This window comes from Chelonoidis abingdonii, chromosome 2 (genome assembly GCF_003597395.2).
Source record: "Chelonoidis abingdonii isolate Lonesome George chromosome 2, CheloAbing_2.0, whole genome shotgun sequence".
NCBI classification, from domain to species: domain Eukaryota; kingdom Metazoa; phylum Chordata; order Testudines; family Testudinidae; genus Chelonoidis; species Chelonoidis abingdonii.
The window spans coordinates 29450047-29472939 of NC_133770.1; the positions used below are offsets into that span (position 1 = coordinate 29450047).

Consider the following 22893-nt stretch of genomic DNA (forward strand, 5'->3'; position numbering starts at 1 on the left):
CACTCGCCAGGAAAAAGGCAACGAAATGGTTTGTCTGCTGCTTTCACGGAGGGAGGGGGGAGGCTGTACTGAGAACCACCCGCGACAATGTTTTTTTCCCCATCAGGCACTGGGATTTCAACCCAGAATTCCAATGGGCGGGGGAGACTGCGGGAACTATGGGATAGCTACGGGATAGCTACCCACAGTGCAACACTCTGGAAATCGACGCTAGCCTCGGTACATGGACGCACACTGCTGAATTAATGTGCTTAGTGTGGCTGCGTGCACTCGACTTTATACAATCTGTTTTACAAAACCGGTTTATGTAAAATCGGAATAATCCCATAGTGTAGATGTACCCCTTCTAAACACTAGACCTCACTACAGACAACGCAGTCAGGTTAATCCTCAGTAGGTTAAAAAAGCAAGTAGCATATGAAAAGCCATATGAGTGTTTTAATATTGTACCACAGTAACAAAATATATGAAGGAACTGTGATATCATCATGCTATAAAAGCATAAAAGAATCACTGTGGAGAATATCAGTGTCATGCCACAACACATAGCATTGTTTTGTGCTGATGGGTGCAACCAAAATGGAGAAACTGAAACTAAGGATTGTCTTTTAAAATAAAGTGCTTCTGCATGGATCCAGCATAGAACATGTATTTAGCAGGGAGTGTGGCAATAGAGATCATTTGACATCACTAGATTACAAAATGTTCCTTAGATTATTGTTTATGAATTGTGAAGGGAAGGAATTTGGGTTACCAGTGAATAGCAGAAGACTCTGCCAGGCTACTCAAATGACTGGGGAGATCTCAGATGGAAGCTCAAAGAGATGGAAAGATCTCCTTCTTTCTACAATGCTAACTATTCCTGATGAGGATTAGAGGCAATTAGGCAAAGTTATGCATGCTTCAAAATCAAAGTTTTCATCCTTTGGATTTCACAGCTGTTATGCATCCTGATGTCTGTAAAACATAAAAGTAAAGCAACAGAGATTTTTTCTCACCCATTATTATTAGACACCGAAAGATTGTACCTATGACAAATTCAGCTATTTTGAATTTGTTAAGCAATATCAAGAAGCAGCTGTGTGCTTCTGGGAATATGCCCATTTTCAAAAGACTGATACTAATGCATGTCCTTTTCAGTGTCTCTGATCTGGAGCCCACTTCCAGTATGGTGAGGAAGGATAAAATGGAATTATGCCAAATGTACCAACATAAAACCGCTGAATTCACAGCAGACAATTAAAATGAATGGGGAAAGGGACCATTTCCATCTTAAATGGCAGTAAAGGAAAAGCTTGAAGAAACAAAACCCACCACCTCATTCACCAAAGATCTTTCAATCACAAGTCAGTGTGCAGCTTGCACAATATCTAGGGACGTGTGACCAAATAAAAATCAAAAATATGCCTTGTAAATGGTGTTTTGAAAAATTGATACGTTCTTGGCTCCATTTCAACTCTGGTTTTGATAGTCATTCATTTAGGATTAAAATGAAAGTTGTAACGCCTTCAGTCATAAAACACTTTCAACCTAAAATACACATTATTCGATACCAACATTCTAAATTACATTATGTACCAGGGATGGTTTTGTTTATGAGTCCAATACAGGTCTGAAGATTCTACAGGAGGTTTTGATTCAAGTTTCATGCATTTTAATTTTTGACATTGACACGTGAAGAGGTCGAGCTTGAGAGGCATGAGGATTTGGCCCTCCCTGCCTTCAAAATGCATAAAAGCTGAAAAGTAAGTCAATGTAAGAACAAGAATATCATTGTCTGTGTGCACATTAAGAAAGAAGCAAAGATTATGGGATTTAGGAAGCTACAGGCTCATGGTAAATGTATTTGTGTTGGTTATAGTGGCATTTAGACAAAAGGTTTCTGAAAAAAATCACAGGGTTTTGGCTAAATTGTTACACTATTTCTAGAAGAAATACAGCTGGAAGAATTACCAATTCAGGTAAAAAACTAGTGAGAGGCAAACCAAACTGATTTCTGACATTTGGATCAAATAAATAATGAGAAGTATGGCTGCTTATCCAATCCCTGAAGTCTCTCTTCTCCTCTTTTCTTCCACAGTCTTTGTCTCTCAATCTTCCATCTTATTCATACAACCTTTTGCCCTCCCAGTACCTTTCTTTCTTTCTAAAACATGCAGCAGAAATTCCACAACACCCCTTTCTCCTGACCATAAATAGATGTCACATATTGGGTCTTTGGAAGAGGGAAGTGGCATTGCATTCAGGAGAGTGGGACCGCGCTAAGCTTTCAAACCTTGTCTATGCTGGAATGAATTCTAGTTTAACATGCATTAGAGTTTCTGCAAGCCAGAGATGCTCTAGAATTAACCCAGCCCCAGCCTTTGGAGATGCTCTAGACTCAAAGAAGGACCTAGTTCACAAAAATTCAGATCCACCTCTGAATCTGAACTTTCTCAAATGTTTAAGTTGCTTGGATCTGGAGTTTTGTTTCAAGCTGGAATTCTACCTGGAATTCACATGATTTGAGGATAGAATTGACAACAGATATCTATCATAATAATTCCTTTGCAGCTGGTATTTCTTAATGTGGAAGAGTAGCTACTTCCTCCTACCAAAGCAATTATCTGATTTGCAGGATAGATGGTTCAGCAGATAATAATGAGCTGTTGTGGGAGCCTTTCATCACTTCACATTTAGTCCATGTTGGTTGTAACTGGGGTCCTGTTTTCAAAATTAGGCACCAAATAATAGGCACCTAAATCCATATGACACTTTAAATGTTTGATACATTGAGACTCTGGATACTGGAGTTGGTCAAAAAGTTCTCATTGGAACAGTTTTCTGTCCAAAGATACAATTTCATCCTAATTTAAATGTTTCATGGGAAGATGTCAATTTAGACAAAATTTTAGACAGGAAAGTATCAAAATGAATCATTTCAGCTTTCTCATTTTGTTTTGATAAGGTGATATTTCATTTCTACTTTATCATTTTGTCTTAAATTATATTAAATATAACATTAAATTTAATAGTTCAATCATTAGTGTATTGTATTTAATAAAATATTTTGACATCAAAAGCAAAACAATATAATGGTTTCAGAATTGCCATAATGCATGAAATTTGACTTTTCATTCAGATTAAAAATAAAAACAAATTTCAAAAGTCATAATTTCCCACAGAATGGAAATTCTATTTTTTGACCAGCTGTACCGCATACCTACTTAGAAGTGTAATTGAGCAGATTTAATTTAAACACAAAGATACCTAACAGTAGATTTAGGTCACATTTGGGGAAGAACTCAGCACACATTAGCTCCATTGAGAATAAGAGAAGATGTTGGGTACTGAACTCTGGCCACCTCATTTGAGCCAAACATGAGCTCAGCTCTTTTTGAAAATCTGGCCCCAGTTGAGAGTGCTGATGTCTTTGGAAAATCTGTCTCATTAGGAACAGAGTTTTGAATCTGATACCTGTTTAGTGGCTTACATAACAGGAGGAGGCCTTCTCAGTCCAGTTCCTAATGGAAAGTTATCCCTACCACAGAAGCATAATCAAAATTAGCATTCTTGTTAGGTAATCTCATCATGGAATCCCAGGTATGAAAAAGACATGAAAATTGACCTATCCTATTATCCTTAGGCCTTGTCTACACAGGTAGACTGACCTGCATAACTATAGTAGAATAAACTCACACAGTGCAGTAAATATTCCAGAATAAAATCATTTTTACTCCAGAATAAAAAGAATCCACATTGGAAGCCATTCTAGAATACCTACAGTGAAATAGCTTATTCTGCTATAGCTATGACGGCCAATTTCCCAGTGTACACAAGGCCTTACAGGTAGTCCCTTCCAGCCAAGTGGCGGCAACTTGGTAGAGCAGTGCACTGCCAATAGCCATGGTGCACCTGACCCTACTATCAGCCCAGCTCCTTGCAACAGCACAAAATTCACTAAAGCTGAAAAGAAAAAAAAATGCTTGTCACCTTCCACATTTGTCTAAAGCACTGTCATTGACTAGGCAAGTGCCTGCAGTGAAGGTCAGAATTGAGACTATTCAGTGACTCAAGACCTAGTATTTGCTGTGGAAGAAGTTTACTGGGTTAAAATTTGCTCCTGATCTGATGTAACATAGCTTAATCATCACTTCTCAGTAATTTGATTGATGAAACAGATTCCAAATGCCTTTGAAAAGACTTTATTTATCCTGAAGCCCAGCTTCACTTAAATCTGCCTTAAAAGCTCATTTTTTATCTTGTGCATTAAAATATTTTCCTCACCATTTGCAAGAATTTGTAGGAGTCTGGCCCATTTCCTTCAGAAGTCATCAGGGTGCAATAAACGGAAACCATACACAGTGTGTCATTGTGATTCTAATCCATTAACAATTTTATTTCAACAGAATCTCTGGCTCTCCATATACGTGTTTTTAGATTCTGGGTTTTTCTGCCTGGCATTATTATTAAATATGTGCTCTTATAGCAGTTCAGAATTATAGCACTCAAAGGGGAAAAACTTCAGTGGAAGGAGTTGCAATCAGCAACATTCCAGAAAAAAGGGACAAGGGAGGAGTATTTTAATAGCTTTTTCATATTGGTACTTGCTGTATCTTCAGAACAAACATATATGGAAATTTAATCAAGACTTTTTCAGATTTCCTGCTTTCTTTGCAACATTCTCTCCTTTTTTAGGCCTGTGTACTGGAGAATACATTTAGCTCCCTGTTAATTTTCCATCTTAGATCATGCTATCCAAAGGGCATTTGAAGGACAACTGTGCCAGTTTAGCTCAGCCCAGCAGTACAAAATTGTATGGAGTAAGAAGCTCAGTGAATAAACAGTGACAGGTATTGTTACACTTTTAATTATAGCCCAGCATTTCTGAGTTTAGAGATGGAGGCACCAACTGAAGGGCAACTGTGCCATCTTGATGAAAAGTAATGTTATTTGTGATGTCACCGTGAAAGGCCAATACCAATGGAAGTCTGTGTGTACAATTAAAAGTTGCTGTGTTTGATGCCAGATTTCCCCTCTACCTATCTTAGCGTCTGGCTACCTATCCCAGTCCCACCTAAAACTAATGTTAGAAGTGTTATTCCATTTGTGCAGACAGGACCGACCATGTTCACCCTTCATTGTATTGTATAATAGTGTTATCAACCCCTCCTTGAACTAGGGTTTGACCATGCTTGCTTACAATCAGATTTGAACTCACCTGGCCCTTTCTCCAAGTGGAACAACCATTTTCAACAGTGACTGGAGCCATGAGGCAGCTGTACCCAACAATGAGTGTCAAAAAGGGTACTGTTTCCTAGTGCAGTTGTGGCCAAAGAGACAATAAGCCAGTATCAACCTTGATTTAATAATAGTTATGAATCATAAACTGAGTGCTGATGTTTAAACAAAAGTGTTGATGCTTCTCTCTGTAAAGCAGCTTGGAATCTAGTTGATGCACACTTCTGCAAACAATCTCACCAGCTATTCAGATATGACTGGATATAAATAGCTATGATGACTGGGTAGTTTAGACAGATTAGATAAACTTTCAGAAAAATCGCTACTTCCACCTAGACTCAATCATTATTGTTCTTTGTATTACAGCAGCACCTACAGGCCTCAACCAAGATCAGGGCTTCATTGTACTAGGGGCTTTACCCGTCATGTTAAGAGACAGTTTCTGCTGCATAGAATTTACAATATAAATAAACAAGACAGACAAAGTGGAAAGACAGGCAGACAGAAAAGAAATACGACTATCACTAGTTTACTGGCACGGAACTCAGGTACAAAGTGATTGAGTCACATAGGAAGCAGGAGTGCCAGAACAGAGGGGGAGAGGGAGGGGAAGGGCAAGGGGCCATGACCCTCCCACTTTTGAAAGTGGACAGGCCTGATCCACCCACTTTTTGCCACAGACCCTGCACCCTGCCCCTCCTATTCGGCCCATGAGATTGCACCCCCCCCCGGCCAGTCTGGAAGCTGGAGCCCGGCCCACATAAGAGCTGCCCGGGGAGCCCAGGCAGCTGGAGGGAGCCATGGACCCTCTACTTGGCCCCGGGGGGAGGGGCCTGAGAGCAGCCCCTGACCGATGTCCTCGCCCCCTGGTTGCCCCTTCCCAGGGCAGGTGGAAGGTCTGCAACTCCCCACTGTTGCCTGCATAGCTCTTACCATTGCCCAGCTGCAGCTCTTTGGCCCCAAGGCCCCACCCTCAGTCCAGGCCAGAAGCCGGAGCAGGATCAGGGTAAAAGACACATGGGCGGCTGTGGGGAGCTGTGGACCCTCCACCTGCCCTGGGCATGGATAGTGGCCAGGGGCTGCTCTTGGCCTCCCCAACCCTGGGCAGGTGGAGGCAGGGCCGCCCAGAGGATTCAGGGGGCCTGGGGCAAAGCACGGGAGCATGCATAAAAAAAGGCTCCACCCGCTGCAGCACTTGTACTCACCAGTCCTTCACTCACTCCAAGTCTTCGGCAGCACTGAAGGACCTGCCGCCAAAGTGCCGCCAAAGACCTGGAGCGAGTGAAGGTCGCGCCGCCGAAGTGCCGCCGAAGACTCAGACCACCATCGGGTGAGTATCCAGGGAAGGGATTCTTGGCCAGGGCTAGAGGGCCCCTGCAGTGCCCGGAGCCTGGGGCAAATTGCCCCACTTGTCTCCCCCCCGCCCCAGCCCCCAGGCAGCCCTGGGTTGAGGGGCCCAGGCTTCCCAGCCCAGCTCTGGCTTCTGGCCTGGCTGGGGGCAGGGCCTCAGGGGGAAGAGGGAGGGCATGGGCGGGGCCTCATGACCTCCCTACATTTAGGAAGAATCCATCACCCCATAGGAAGTCTGTGGCAGAGCAGAGACTTGTACCCAGACCTGGAATCTCCTGTGACTTAGCCACAAAAAACTCAGTCCTCTTAATAATGCCAATTAATTACATGTTTAATGCATTATACATTTTACTCTTGCTGAGAAGTGCTTATTATGTTGTGAATGTCCATATTTCTGGCCTGAATAATATGCCTTTAAAAAGTAGCCTAACCCTGAAAAATAGATCTTTAAAATTAAACCCAGTTCTAGTTTTCATTTATCCTCATTCAGGGTTCAATCCTAAAAGGTCCCGAGCATCTCTTGAGGGTTCACAGCATCTCTCATGACCAGACCTTCCTTGCAGTGTCGGTGGCTGGGTTTGCTGAATTAAAGGATTCAGACCATCCCAAAGTCCTGGTTCTAGACAGAGTGTGTAAGAGTGAGAGGAGGACATGTTTTGTAATTTTTAAATTCATTTGATAAATTATATTCAACCTAAAAAGCATATCTTGCCTAAGTGTTCATGCTGCTGAGTGACATTTGTACAGGCACATTTTCAAGAAATAAATCTCTGTGTCACAAATCTAGCCAAGGATGGCATCGATATTTTAATTTTATTTGCTGTTTGAAGCTGCAAAGACCCCGGCAGTTTGTCCATAAGAGATGCCAAAAGAATAGAAACTTTTTACACTATGTTCCCAGTGTCGGTGCAGCTACATTATCAGCAAAAAAGGAAAAAGGCAAATTAGGCCATAGCAGGAGAACACATTTTAATATTACAGTCACAATGAGCTAAATTGTCACAACTGGCTGGACTGTGTGGTTAGTCTGGGCACTTGATGAATTACAATGATAGCTTCTGGGCACAAAGCACACAAGATATTTTTGAACAACTATTCACACGTTCAAGTTGAGTGAAGCTAGGTACAAATACACTCATTAATTTACCAGGTTCACATGTGCATTTTTAGTGCCCTTTTTCAAAAGAAACAAACTGTGCAAACTCTCAGCACTTCTAAGCACAATCCATATTTGCTGCTCATTCTGTGTATATTCTCCCCCAGTGGTTTTCAACATTTTTCATTGCGGACCCCTAAAAACCACTGTTCTCTGGTAATGACAACCTTTTGAGGACCCCCTAGACATAGTCCACATCCCACAGGTTGAAAACCACTGTTCTGCCCAGTTGGTCATATGTGTCCAATGTCAAAAAATGGTATATCTCGGAGAATGTCAACACACCTACCCAAGGAATTAATTACCACCTAGAGGACTCTGCTATTGCCATTATGCGCACACCACTGCCTCTTGGTATGTCAGAGCAGCAGTAAGATAGAACTCAGATCTTTATTCTACAAAATCATAGGACCCTCTCACTGGAGCTAGAGGATAATGCTGGGTTTCTCTCTGCAGCATATTCTCCATTGTTTTTGTTCAACCATACCCCCCAGGATTAAAGTGAGCTACCAAGGAAAAGAAAGGGATGCAACAGTCGCCAGGGCAAGCAGAAAGAAGAAAGAAAGGAAGCCACCAGGGAAAGGATTGTAGCAAATGGGGTAGGAGTAAAGTTATACCACAGTCCCACTGTGGAGTACTGTGCTGGAAGGCCATGCTGCTACCTTTTGGATGAGATGCAAGAGTAACTTTGTGGTTGTATAATGCATCTTTTTCAGTGGCCTGGCCAAATTCTACCTTGGGTAATTATGTTTTGCTCACTTAAAATTTCCCCAGGAATTTCAACTGAAGAATTTCCTGATTTAGAAACTTTTATTTAGTACTCAGGGCACAAAATGGCATCACAAGAGGTGATTACATGCAAATTAAGCTATACATTTATTTGTTCAGAAAAAATACAAGGCTACTGATGTACACACAGGATGGTCTGATCTGGCTAGGTAGAAATGAACAGTCCACTATAGGGCAAGGAGTGTAGAGTATATTGATAGAGGACTTCAGTATTCACAAGTTCACCCAACTTTGACAGATTCAATATACTGTCATTTTGTAATAGTTTCCAGAAGAGACAAGCTTATCATGGCTCACCTGGTAGAGTTGCTGCCTAAGGATAAAGAGTTCCTGGCTCACATGCTTACTTTGTTAATATGCCTGGGGAAGACAGACAGAGAGAGACATTTCAAATCCAGTCACCAGCGGTCATGTCTGCTCTAGTGTCTGACTACCAACTGGCAGACCCAGTAGCATATGATTCAGAATTGTAACTAATCTCCTGATTATTAAGCCAATGTCTCATTTAAAATGCTAAAAGTGAATCATTGTCCAAAGTAAGCAGCCTGCTGCCATTAAATATTTCCTTTATGCAAACTAAAGAATTCGTGCTACAGAAGGAATTCAAAAGGGCACCATAATAATCATTTTAAAAGTCAGCAAATTGTTATTTAAAAAAGCAAAAGGCTAGCTGCTGTTCACGATCAATATTCAACGTGTTTGGGCCTCTCCTGCATTTCTGGGCTTGTTCCAGGAAATAAACTATTTGAGACCTTTCAGTCTCTATTCTAGTCCAAAGTATTGCATTACATGAGCAAACAAATGAAACACAGCAATTAAAGTGGGGAAGAGGTGTTTGTGATTCTTGGTATCCTGAAATGGAATTAAGTTAGCAGTGGCACTCATGTATCCAACATATTATCATCACTGGATATTTACTTAGTAACATTGTGGGGCCTCAAATCCCTTACATTTAATTTCTGTGGCTGTTTTAAAATACTGAATCAGTGGCGTACACACCAGTGTTGTTTGAAATGTGTCTAGTTAGCTGAATTGAATGATCAAACAAGCTGGCACTTATTTTTATGATGAAGGGCAGTAATCTGTTCAGTTATATATGCAAATCCTATAACAAAATGGGCAAGTTATAAAGATACTGGGTCCAATTCTCCTCTCACACAGGCAGAAGTCAGGAACAACACTGCTGAAACCAATGGAGTTACATTGTGTGAAAACAATACAAGCAAAAGGAGAATCAGACCCACTCATACTCTGCGCGAAAGTGATGCCAAAAAGAAATGTATGTTAGAGATGCCAAATTGAGACTATATTAGAGATTTCAGGTTGTTACATGACAGTGCACTGAGAGGGAATGCCACATTCCCAGTCATTTAAGCTTTTTTAAAAATTCTGGTAAACAAAATATTACCACTTGGTAAAGGCCATAAAACTTCTGCACATTAAGGACGCACAATGTGATTCCAGACTAAAGCAAAAGAAGCATTTACTAGACAAATTTTTTTTCAACATTCTGATAACCCATTGTTGCAGCAAAGACAGCATTTGTCCTGCCACTGACTGAAGGAAGAGCCTAGAATATATTAAAGATAGCAGTTTTGGGTTATGCCAAAATGTCTGCATGATCCATATTCTGATGGACCAATGAGACTATCAGGTCATGGGAGCATCTACCACTCATTAGATGTCACAAATAACTGAAAAGTAGATACCTCAAATCAAAAGGATGTTCTAGAGTGAAGTTCAGACAATACATCTATAATGTTATAAGAATGAAAGCTGGTCAAACTGCCCAGTTATGTTTGCTATTTTGCTACAGTAATATTCAGAGTCCTTATTTTGAATGTTAAACCACCATAAAAGTTGCTCCATGACTTTTGCATATTAGGTATCTAAATAACTGTAGCTGAACCAAATGCAATCTTCCACTCTTGCTTTCAATATATTCTTTTTAAAATAACTGATCAGTATCCTTTTATCTGATAGCAATTGATGTTTTTCCATGGTGTAAGAAGATACATACTGTTTGTGAAATGAAAGATTCTGGTACAAGCTGTATTCAGCTTTCAGGTCCTTTACATATGATAAAGGAAAATTGCTTACCAGCAACTCTTTGAGAGTGTCACCTCTGCATGTTTTTCTTGAGGCAAGGAAGACATAATGGGCTAGACTCTGGGCTATTTCTCCACACTGAAGTCAATGGAACTACTCCAGATTTACACCTGCATAATGGAGATCAGAATCTGGCCCATTATATTCAAAGCAGAAAAGCTGCTTAAATGAATTATAAGAGAATTGCTTTTGTCTATGCAAACACAGACCTCGGGGATGAAACTGATCACTAGGAATTCTTTGAAAAGGAGAAGTATGGCTAGGCAAATTAGTTTAGCATGATATAAAAACTGACCTTCAGAAGTAATTTAAGGGTAAACATAATCAAATTACCCAAGATGGAATTTGGCCAGGACACTCAAATTAACACTAGAACTAGTCAGGAATTTGTTTGACAACAAACATTTTTCTGTTGGAAAATGCTGATTTGTCAAAACCGAACCTTTTTGTGGAAATATATCAGTTTCAACAAAACTTTCATTGGGAAGGTTTCTCAAGTCCAGCATGGAATTTGCGGTCAAAATGAGAGACCAATTCCCCAGACTAGTCAATTGTCCAGCAGTTAGGGTACTCACATGGGATACCCAGGTCCAAATCCCTGCTCCAACTCGGGTTATTGGCTATTCTCGGGTGGGTACGGTTTCTCTCTCTGAAAAAAATCTGAAAGGTCTTGGTTTGTTCCACATCAAAAGGGAACAAATTTTGAAACTGACATTTTTTTGCAAAAATGAAATTTCACTGTTGACCAGCTTTTGTTAACGCGCAGAATCTTCTGAAAAAATTAAGTGGGCTCTCCAACAACCACATACAGTTCAGACATTAGTTTCAGGCCTGATGTACATTTAAAAGTTTTCCTGGCATAGCTATGTCAGTTAGGAGTGTGACCAAAAAAAAAAAGAATCACATCGCTAACTGGCATCTGCCAGCAAAAGCCCTAGTGTATACAAACAGTTATATTCCTTTTGTTGGCATAGTTTATTTTGCCTGGGGAACCAGTATAAGGTACCTAACAACAAGGTCCTATGTACACTGGGACAAGCTAGACCTGAATGATACATTTTTTTCATAGATTCTGATACACTATAGTGGAACAAACTTGAAATTTTGAGACAGCTTCATCTACATTGAAATATTGAAGTTTTTAATTAATTAGATTGTAAACTCTTTTGCCAAGGACCATCTTTATATTATGTCCGTGCAGTGCCTACCACAACGGTGTCCTGGTCTATGAGTAGGGCTACTAATTCAGGGATGGCAGAAACTTCCCAATAGTGGGGGGGCCACCAGCACCTAAACTGTAGCTCCACCTCCTGCACCACCCCTTCCCCCCAGGCCCTGCTCCTTCTCCCTGAGTCACTGCTCCACCTCTTCCCCCCAAGACCCTGCCCCCTACCCCCCTCGCTCACCCTTACAGCTGATAAAAAGTGAGATGGCATAGCCTTCCCACTTTTAAAAGTGGAGGGAACATGGCCCCCTGCCCCCCCCATTCCAGTACCCTTGTACTAAGTACAACCCCAGTACAAATAAACAATAATTCTACAATCAGTAGACTAGCCCATGTGTTGTTTATTTCATGTTAAATTCCCTTCCTGGAGAGGTAATTAGGACTGGGATAAAAACATACGCTGGAAGTTTCTGCTAAAATGATCGTTACTGAAATAGCTAAGAGGGTTGATATTTGAGGACTAGATTTTCAGAAAAGCTCACTATCCAAGAGCTCCCATTTAGGCACTGAAATATATTGGCCAGATTTTCAAGAGCTCAGTTCCATAAGGTGCTGGGCATTCGGACCCTGATCCAGCAATGCTTAATAGTCCCATTAAAGTCAGTGACACTACTCATACGTTTAAAATTACTCACATGCTAAAAGGCTTTGCTAGGTCAGGGCCAAGGTACTCACCACATTATAGGATTAAGCCCAAAACAAGCTGTTGTGAGGATGAACTCTTTTGAAAATCTCCCCTAGCAACTGCTCAGGAGCCTCTAAGCTTGTCTAGATCAGGGAAATTTGAACTAGTGGGGGTTTGCACTGTGTAACTATATTAATGAATTAACAACAATGCCAGTTTCCTTAATCTAGACAAGCCCTTCATGAAGTTTGCATACTCATATTAATTATTACCGTACCCTCCCCTTGCTTCTTTGGCCTGAGCAGTTAGCCAATATTTGTGGCCTTCCCAGGTTCTTTCCACTATAAGAAGAAACTGACTATACAAGTCAAGTATTTTTTTGGTGCTATTCCATTTACTTACAAAGAATGCACACAAAGTCCTGTTTCCCTGAACACAGTAGAAATAAACAGAAGTCTAAGTCTGCCTTTCCAGAGAGTTCTGTGCTCATATGAAGCTCTGACTTTCAGCTTCCTCCTGGGACCACACTCACCTCTGCTTCTCTTGCTCACTCTCCTTCCCTCTCCATACCTCTCTCCCTTGCTCTCTTACACACACAACCTTAGTTCCTGTGTTTACAGTCAATCCAGGAAAATCCCTCAGCCTTCATGGCTTGGTTTCTGATTGGCTTTATCACGCAACTCACCCAAAGTGAGCCTACATTTATTCATTCTGTCTGAAGGAAGAAAGGGCTAAATTGAATGGAGTACAGCATAAGGAAGTTAGGAGACTGTATGTAAGTGCCATACTACCTCATTTAAAGAGAAGCTGAGGGCAGACTGGATTCAGGTGAATTATTTGCATTGACCTATATAGTCCACTAATGTTTTCTATTTGTGAGTTATCCATGAACACAGTTCGATACACTGTCCGCTATATGAAATTATTCCACAGATGGTCCCTGCAAATATACTTCAGCCCACAGGTTGCCTCACAAACTAGTCATCAGAACGTTGCTTGGAGTACTTTTTCTCTGTAATTTGCTGGGTTCGCTGTGTGCTTTGCCACCTATATTACATGGTGATGTTTTAGTTCGCTGATTTCCAGGTGAAGAGTTCTCGGTGAAATCCTGACCCCACTGAAGTCAATGGGAGTTTTTCCATGGACTTCAATGAAATCAGGATTTGACCCTGGTGGACATTCACATACAAATACAGAATCACACAATTATTGGCACCACTTTCTCTGTCTCGAAACATTTTTACAAAACTTCATTCAGATGAATGTTTGTAGAAACTGAATAAAAGGTGACTCATATACCAAGTAACCAAATATATGATTCTTATTCAAACAAACTGTCACAGTTACCATACTGAAGATTGGTAAAGGGTACCTGCCAAGGGAGAAAAAAAATAGGATTGTGCCCTTTATTGCTTATATATATGCTTAATAAAGATGACTTAAAAATATTTTTGTAAAATAAAACTTTAAAATGTTTTCTTATTTATTTTTGACATTAGAAATTCAAGTCTTGTCAATGCTAAAATGCCACTATAGCAGGGTGTCAAACTAATTTGATGCTAAGGCAGGGATCGGCAACCTTTGGCACGCAGCCCATCAGAGAAGCAGCATGGGCTAAGGGATATGCTGGATGCCGATTTCCGCAGCCTCTATTGACCTGGGACGGTGACCCACAGCCAATGGGAGCTGTGATTGGCCAAACCTGCAGACGCTGCAGGTAAACAATCTGATCTGCCTGCAGATTTCCCTGATGGGCCGTGTGCCAAAAGTTGCCGATTCCTGTGCTAAGGGCTGAATTCAATGTTAATTTAGGTTTTTGTAGGCCAGAGAAAAAAATTAGGACTCCATACTCCCCTCAATCCACAGCAATCTCCTGCTGATATCATTGTGAGATTTCCAGACAGAACAAGGGGAGAATTATATAGCCATTGAATATTTAGGTGTTATTTACTCAGTACCTTCCTGTCGGATTCAGCAGCACTCTATGAGAAAAATATGCTCCCCTTTATCACCACCACTGTGTCTGCTGTTTGCTTCTTTTCCTTCATAGTTTTGTAGAGTTTAAGGCCAGAAAGGACCATTAGATCCTCTTGTCTGACCTCCTATATGTCACAGGCTACTAATTTCCACCCAATTCCCCTACACTGAGCCCCACAACGTCAGTTAAACCAAAGCATCCAAAGTCCTCCTTGCCTCACATATTGATTTCCCTGCCTCTTTCTTGTCTGTCTCCTGGGTTCTTTCCTCTTCACTTCCTCCGTGCAGCAACTCTCACCTCCCTGTGAGCTTCACTGACCTGCTCCCCCACTGAATGATCAGCATTCAAATAGCTAGTTGATAGTGAAATATCATTGGATCTTAGAGTGGACACCACAAGAAAATCAATAGGGTGCATGGTAGTTGATTTGCCTGAGTCATTGTCTCAGGCTCTCTGAAGACTCAGGCAAACATTAGATTAGAACATTGATTTTATGAACGCCAATTTTACAAAAAAACCCACTTATACAGACCATTTCCCACACACACACACAAACACACATAAATATCCACAAGCAGTGATTCTCAAACTTTTCTCAAACCCCTTTAACATAGCAAGCCTCTGAGTGCGACACTCCCCCCCTATAAATTAAAAACATTTTTTAATATATTTAACACCATTATAAATGCTGAAGGCAAAGCAGGGTTTGGTGTGGTGACTGACAGCTCGCGACCTCCCACATAATAAGCTCACGACCCCCTGAGGGATCTTGACCCCAGTTTGAGAACCCTGCACAAGAATAATGTAGACAAAGAACAAGTCAACATCCCTTTATGTTCTGATTCCTTCAGTGAACTGGCAAGGGCTTTGCAGTGGTTTGAAAGACAAGAGGAAAGTGATGTGGTGCACCATACTGCAACTTATGCACTGGGCCTACTGTCATTTTGAGATGTTCAGTTTTATGAACTCCTCAGTCCCAAATTAGTTTAATGCTATTGGGGTTCTACTGCACTCAGTTCACATTTGGAAGCTTTTCTTCAGAACAAGAAGAACTAGAAATGTACCTTTTAAAAAAATAAAGATGAGATTCTGAACAATCTGAATATGTCTTTCAGATCACATACATACATCAAGCTGACCATAAGGTGAACAGCGCTGCTCTTTGGTGATGAAATCCTTGGTGCCACTGTGGCATCAGGAGGGTAAAAACTGAGCAATTGGGTGGAGAATGCATGTATAGGTGTGTTGTCTAAAACTCTTTGGGCCAAGGTTGTGCTCCAGCCTCTTTGCACCAGCTTGAGGTAGTGGGCAGAGAATAACACTGGAATGGATAACCTCTGCAGATGTCCTAGAGCTAACTCTGCCAGCTCTGTGCCATCTCTGCGGCAGACAGGGACACGGGGTCACAGGAGGTGTGGAAGAGAGCCAGGTCATGCTAAAGGAGGGGCATAGGAGGAGGGGAGGAGATGTAGCTGCAACAAATCTGTAACCCAGTGATTCTGTGACTCTGGTAAGCCCTATAGGGACACAGTTTGGGGCCTCCCTCCAGGATTACATCATTAAATCTTATTACCTATTTGAAGTTTGTTGACAGGTAAGAACTAGGGGGCATAAAAAGAGAGACCATTTATAAGAAGAACGTAAGGACGTGCTATTTTACCAAGTGCTAAACCAGTGAACTCAGCTTCCAGTTGAAGTGAGGAAATCAAGTGTTGTTAATGTATTTAAGCAATAATTGGATAGCTACATGGAACTAGGGGCTTGTCTACACTTACAGAATTGCGGCACCACTGCACTGGTGAACTGCAGTTCTTAGTGAAGAAGCTCTTCCATTGGTGTAGGTACTCCACTTCCCTGAGAAGCGATCGCTACGGTGACTGGAGAAGCCCTCTCTAAGCTCAGGGTTAGGTTGGTACAACAGTGTGAGTGACATCTTTATACTGACATACGTTTGTAGTGCAGACCAGTGCTTAATAAGAGCAAGAAGTATTAGTTTTGTGCTTGTAGGAGCCCATCCACCTTTCCGGAAGTCCAAAGGGAATTTTTTGCTGGTCATGGTTTTCTTCCCCCAGACTAGCTATATATTTTGCTCTCTGGTTTTACGGGTGAGCTTTCTTGACCATCTTTGGCACAAATTGTTTTAGAAGTTTACATAACGTAGTTGAAAGATTGTCAGATATTCCCAGACAAAGAAAGCACCTGGACTGTCCCTGGGTCTACAGTCCATTAGGCCAAATGGTGCTGTCCTTATTAGAGATGTGTTCCATTGATGGGAAATTTGTTCAAGAAAGCAGAGCAGAATGTGGCCTTATGTAACTATAGCCCTAAACCTGCAATAAAATCCATTCAGTGGCTTCTTATGTCTGCACAGACTTGAAGTAAAGGGGCACTCTGGACAGGTGTAGACGTCTGCTTTCATGGATCCATTCCTAGCACTGCGGCCTTTGTAAGCATTAGCTAGTTTATTTCTCTGAAAATGCAGGATAGTGCCCTACAGTGTATTTCCTACTGCTTCCTCCAGTCAGCTTAGAAAGGCCTCAGATGATGGAACTTCCAGCTCATCTCCTGGAAGACAATGCAGTGTGACAATGAAAATTATGATTTTCTCTAGCCTTGGGAAAGTAAACTTGTTGAATTGCTTATATATAGACACAGCCAGCAATTTTAATGGATCAGGAAAACAAACAGAACCAAAGAAAGAAAAATAAAGTTATTTTATTCTTAAAACTGGTCGTATTTTTGTTGTTTTCAGTTTTTTATACCATAAACTTTAGGTATAATTTGTTAATACTGGCAGAAATGTATCTCTGGCTATTTGGAGAAGGGAAAATGGGTGGTGATGTGATTAATTATGATTAATAAAATATTTGTTAAAAATAGAAAAGTTGTGTGTTTTTTAATGCTGAGGCCAGTACGTGATAGTTCACCCTGCTGCAGCATGATTTCATTATTCCTATACTATCTCTAATAGACAAGTGTCTTGTCTAGTCTTAAATATTTCCAGGGATATTGGTTACAAAACTTTCCTTGGCAGCTTGTTCTATTGCCTAACTGCTCTGATTAGGGGTGGGTGAAGTCTGTGGAATTAGATGCTCTATGCTAGTGTCTCAACCAGTTTTGGGGAGGTTCACAAAACTAGTCTGAATTTGTGATCCTTTTATTTTTTAACTTAAACCGATTACACCTCTCTATTCTCCACCCAATGGCTGGAAGCCTGTGCTATGTGTTAGGGATAAAAGAAACCCCAAAAAGCTAGACTGCCATAACTTGGTGCCCATTATATGATATGCATGCTATATTTTTGCTGTGGAAATTCTCCCCCTCTTCCTCAGCCTCTGTGTTTTTAATCTGCCACTCTCTGCTTCTCTTTTATCCAAAGAGCCTCTCCAATACAAAATGCAAACAAAGACTGAACCTTCAGTCCTACAATGTGTTTAGAAATTAGGCGAGACAAGTTTGCCTATTCTTACTTCTCAACAACAGAGTTAAAGGCTTGTTGATTCAGGCCCTGAATAATTTTTTTCCTTCTGAAGCTTAAGACCAACTTCCCTTGTTCTACCCTAGCTGAACAATGAAAATAATTGATTATTGTAATTCATATATATTCCTTTACATATCTGTAGAATTTACCATGCAGTGACTGTACACATAAAATTCTATTTGGAGCCTCATTTTAGTTTAAAATATATAATTTTGGGGAGATACGTAGGGTGATCAGACAGCAAGTATGAAAAATCAGGACAGGAGGTGAGGGGTAATAGGCACCTATATAGGAAAAAGACCCAAAAATAGGAACTGTCCCTATAAAATTGGGACATCTGGTCACCCTAGAGATATGTTTCATATTACATTTGGAATAAATGTTCCTTATATTAGAAAGGGATAGCGCTATCAGTGATGTATTTTGTACTGAGAACAGTTAGCCAATTAAACAGCAAGGCGCATCAGAAGGTGTGGTTTAAGCTAATACCATGTTTGGGGCAACATGAGGCATTAGAAACTATTGCCCCCTAGAAACTCCCTGGCTGCTGTTATGAAATTTATTTCAGTTTTACCCATTAGTCATTTCAGTCATTTACTTTGATTGCTGGAAATTGTCAATTAGCTTTCTAAACTTTTAATGCCAAGGTTCACAAAGAAGTACTTTACCACTTTGGAATAAAGAACCTGACACAGGCTCAGCTGCTTTCTGTAACTTATAGAATATGACAGTGGATAAATGTTTTAGAATGTTTTTTTGGCAAGCTTCAGTCAGCATTGTTAACAAGGTGCAGTGGGTAAAGTTCCACACAAAGATTATTTCTGTTTCTATGAGCCAACATTATTTCTCCTTATAAATATATGGAAATACCTTCAAATACCTGACTACACAGTCTCCAAAGAAGCCTTTTTACCTTTGCAATTAACACCACCATTCACTAGTTGTTAGCGAAATCTTTCTTCTTCTACATTTTCTAATGGCACAAGCTGTCAATGTGCAATTTAATGCTCTGATCAGCTCTGGTCACATACTGTGTTTTAACAAGAACGATTCAAGGACATTTCTCACAAATTAATACGAAATTTATCCTAAATGCTTAAATCTGCTTCAAGGTTTAATGTCAAACACTTGAAGATGTAATTATTCAATCTAAAACAACAACAAAAAATTACCTTTGAATTTATTTCATGCTCCAGTGCAGTGAAAGTCAAACAAACAAGTTATAGTTCAAGGTATTGTTTTTCGAGTGTTTTGGTTTTTTTCCTCATCTGATTGAATGCTTAACCAAGGCATTCACTTTCTCAGTTCAAATGTAGCACAGAGTTCACCTACTGACAACTCATGTTAATATTTAACTTGGACTGGTAGAATGGAGAATTCCCTGCAAGTTGGAGGAATAAATGCACAGTGATTGGAAGAGCTAGCTCTGACATTACATTCACTTAGAGTAAGGCCAGAACTTTCCAGCATATCGGTCTGTGTATTAAAATGAACACTGCTGGTTTTCCAGTTTAAACTAAACATTGCTTTGACAGTCAGCTATAAGTCAAGCTTTGCTAATAAATGCTGCTTATTCTTGGCACAATTTTTAATCACACACTCCAAGCATGTATATCTACACTGTGATCTGAGGTGCAGTGGTTTTTTTAGACATACCTGTGCTAACATGGCTAAAAATAGCAGTGTAGATACAGCAGTGGCACAGGCTTCAGCAACACAATTAGGCATGCAGGGTCTCTAGTATGCTTGTATAGCCTGTGCCAAGGTACAAAAGTGGGACCCAGCCAAGTCAGAAGCTGGAGTGGGGTTGGGGGCCAAAAGCAGCTCCCTGCCCACCCACACGAGGCCCCCCACCCAGGATAGGTGGAGGGACCCAGGCTCCCCACAACTGCCCATGCAGTCTGGCTCTGGCTGGGGGCTGAGGGTGGGGCTTGGAGCAACAGCCGAGCCATGATAAGAGCCATGAAGGCAGATGTAGGGAGCCGCAATGGATCTCCACCTGCCTTGGACAGGGGGCCTGATCAGCCCCCAGCCTGTGTCCCTGCCCCTAGACCCTCCACCCAGGGTAGGGGGAGGGTCTGCGCTGCAGTTCCTCACAGCTTCCCAGGCTACTCTTACCTTGGCCGGGCTATGGCTCCGAGGTGCCCCTTCACCTCCCCAGCTGAAGCCTGGTCAGGGAGAGCCATGCAGGCAGCCGTCGGGAGCCAAGCAGGAGTCATGGACCCTCCATCTGCCCTCAGCTGGGCGGGGAGCCCAGAGAGTGGGGACATGGGTTTGGGGCTGCTCTCTTCCCACCTCCCCTACAGGCCGGATAGGTGGCGGGTCCACCACAGCTCCCCACAGCTGCCCAGGCTCCCCAGGTCTGGGAGAAGAGATGGGAAAGAAGTGAGTCCACCCTGGTGAAAAGTGGATGGGACAGAAAAGGGTTCTGTCACTCCAGCCTGTGTGCTGCCAAATCTACACTGCTATTTTTAGCCATGCTAGCACAGGAATATCTACCTGAGCTGAAATTATACCTCAGACTGCAGTGTAGACATACCCAGTCAGTAGCTTCCATCTGCAGCACATCTATGTAATGCTTAAAGGGTGGGTTGATATGACGGACTGAGGCCAAGTTTTCCCATTTCTGAAGCCTCGATTGAGATTGCCTGATGCTGTGTCCCCCTTCTTCCAATCACCACTTCCAAAAACCGAAATTCCATTATACCTTGGGTTCCGTCTTGCTGCGCTAGGTCAGGCATAACCGCTACCTTCCATCCAGGATAAATGCAAAGAAGCCATTGCAATCAGGTGGCTGGAACAGTTAAGCATTCTCCACCCCATCCACAGGCCCACGTCTCCTGCCAAAAGGTAGGTACATCCAAAGCCACTCAGGAATTTGAACTATGCAGGCAGGGGCTTGGCTGGGTATTGCGTGGATGTGCGAGTGAGAATCAGGACAGCAAGAGAGAAGCAGTGAGAAAGCCAAGCTGACAGGGACAGAAGCACTGGTAATGTGGCCCTGAAAGAAAGAGAGTGGATACTGGAAGGATTGGCTTGTAACAGTGAGCTTTTTCCTATTGTTTCATTCCCACTGTGTTCAGGGAATCAGGACTTTATGTATAATCATTGTAAATAAACAAGACTCTATCAAAGGGAATACTTATCATCAGTTTCTATTTCCTAACTGGAATAAGCCCCAATATCACCAGTCTAACTAACTGTCCAGCTCAAATGGGGTAAACACTTTCCTCCCTCTTTCTCCTTGTTTCAATTAAGTGAAAGCCTACTTCTGCTCTCTCTGAAGTCAATAAAATATTTGTTATTCATTATAGGGAACAGGGTTAAGCCCCAAATCACCAAACTTCAGAATACTCAAATTATAAACAAACACTCAGGTATCTAAAGAAATTCAGCCAGGTTTTTGGTCAACTGTAAATTACAGAGAAATCTCCAAATGAAAGCAAAGACCAACAATGAAAACCTTATCAATTGTTATCACTTCAATTTAGATGGAAAGTCACTCACTTTTCAGCTCTATCTGGTGTCCAGAAAAGAGGAGGTTAACAAATAAACAAAAAAACTCCCAAATTTTACAGTTCTAGTAAATATCCACAATTAATCCTACCATGTAATTCAGGCTCCCAGCAGTGGGCAAATACAATTTCCAGAAGGGCTGGGAAAGAAAAGGAGTTGTCTCCACTGTTGAACCTTAATAGGAAACTTGATACAGTTTGTCTGCAATTAAAAGTGGATTTCATGTTAATCTGACTATTTGTTGAATTTCTGGCCCCGTCTACAATGGATCTTTGGAACCATGGTTGAAACCTGGTTGGAATTTGGTTACAGGCAAACGTTTTATACACCATGCCCACACTATTCCCAATCAAAGTTTATAACCATGCTGTAATGCATTGTTCTAGCTCTAGTCAAGACTTAAGCTGTAAAGTAGCTGTGGCACAGTCAATTTACTACAAAGCCCTCTCTCTACACTAAACCATGTTCTAAATTTCTCCCCCGTTGCTAGCATCAGTTCAGCTTTACTAGCATTAGCCACATAATAGTAGATGGACCACCAATATTTTTAACACTGTTGTGTAACCTGGTGCATCTTGAACCAGATTCTGAGGCCCTTACTCAGGTTGGGTACAGCTTACTCCACAAGTACCGCCATAAGACACTAGTCAGTTACTAGCAGGACTGATAGCACCATCTGTTAAGGTGCAACAACACTTCTCATTATAAAGACCCTTCTTTCAGCTGCTCATAACTTTGCCAGACTAACTGTCCAGGCTGAAATTTTCCATGCTGGGAGTTTGCTTCATCCTAAATTTTTTTTTTTTAAATTTCAGCCTAAATAGTTGAGTCATTTCTGAGAAGGAAGCTAAGGGAAAATACACAGTTTCTCTGCGTTAAAAAAATAAGTCCTGGGGATCTAGTGCCCCATATTTTGGAGCAAGGAGTTCAAATTTGGAAGGAGGGTGGCCTTTGTGTCAAGGATGCTGGAACAATTGCATTTTAATTTGCCCATGCTCAGTAGAGACTTGTTAGCACTAAAAAGAGCAACTAAGTATGTTACATCCCCTGCAGCTCCTAGTTTTAACAAGTTGCAGTTGCCCTAACCCCTCACAACTGGCCTGCACATGTGCAATCATTGCAGAGCAACAGAGCATGCTCCCTCCAGCTTGGGGCTACAGGGACAAAGGTGGACTTTCCCTGCAAGGGCTGCTCCACGCAAGGGAGGGGCTGGGCCCCAGAACTGAGTGGAGAGCCTGTCTTTCCTGTGCTCTCAGTGTCCTCACCCCCTGCTGGCATTCAGGCAGTGTGGAGGAGGTAGCCATCTGAATCAAATGCAGAGAAGACAAGAAAGGAGCCTGGGGCAGAGACTGGGACTGGAGGCTGACTGGGGTGGAGATTGGGAAAGGAGGCTAGGTCTGGAAGCCAGGAAAAGAAACAGATTGAGACTGAGGCCTGGTCTACA

The 22893-nt window shown here is 41.6% G+C and overlaps 1 long non-coding RNA gene across 1 annotated transcript in view; it reads right to left on the bottom strand.

The window, feature by feature from the left end:
- Positions 1-348: 348 nt before the first annotated feature.
- LOC116821243 (uncharacterized) overlaps positions 349-22893 on the bottom strand; it is a 61159-nt gene continuing 38614 nt past the window's right edge. The window contains exon 6 of the long non-coding RNA XR_004372866.2: positions 349-957. This is a non-coding gene — a long non-coding RNA (uncharacterized LOC116821243). The remainder of the gene's footprint in view (positions 958-22893) is intronic.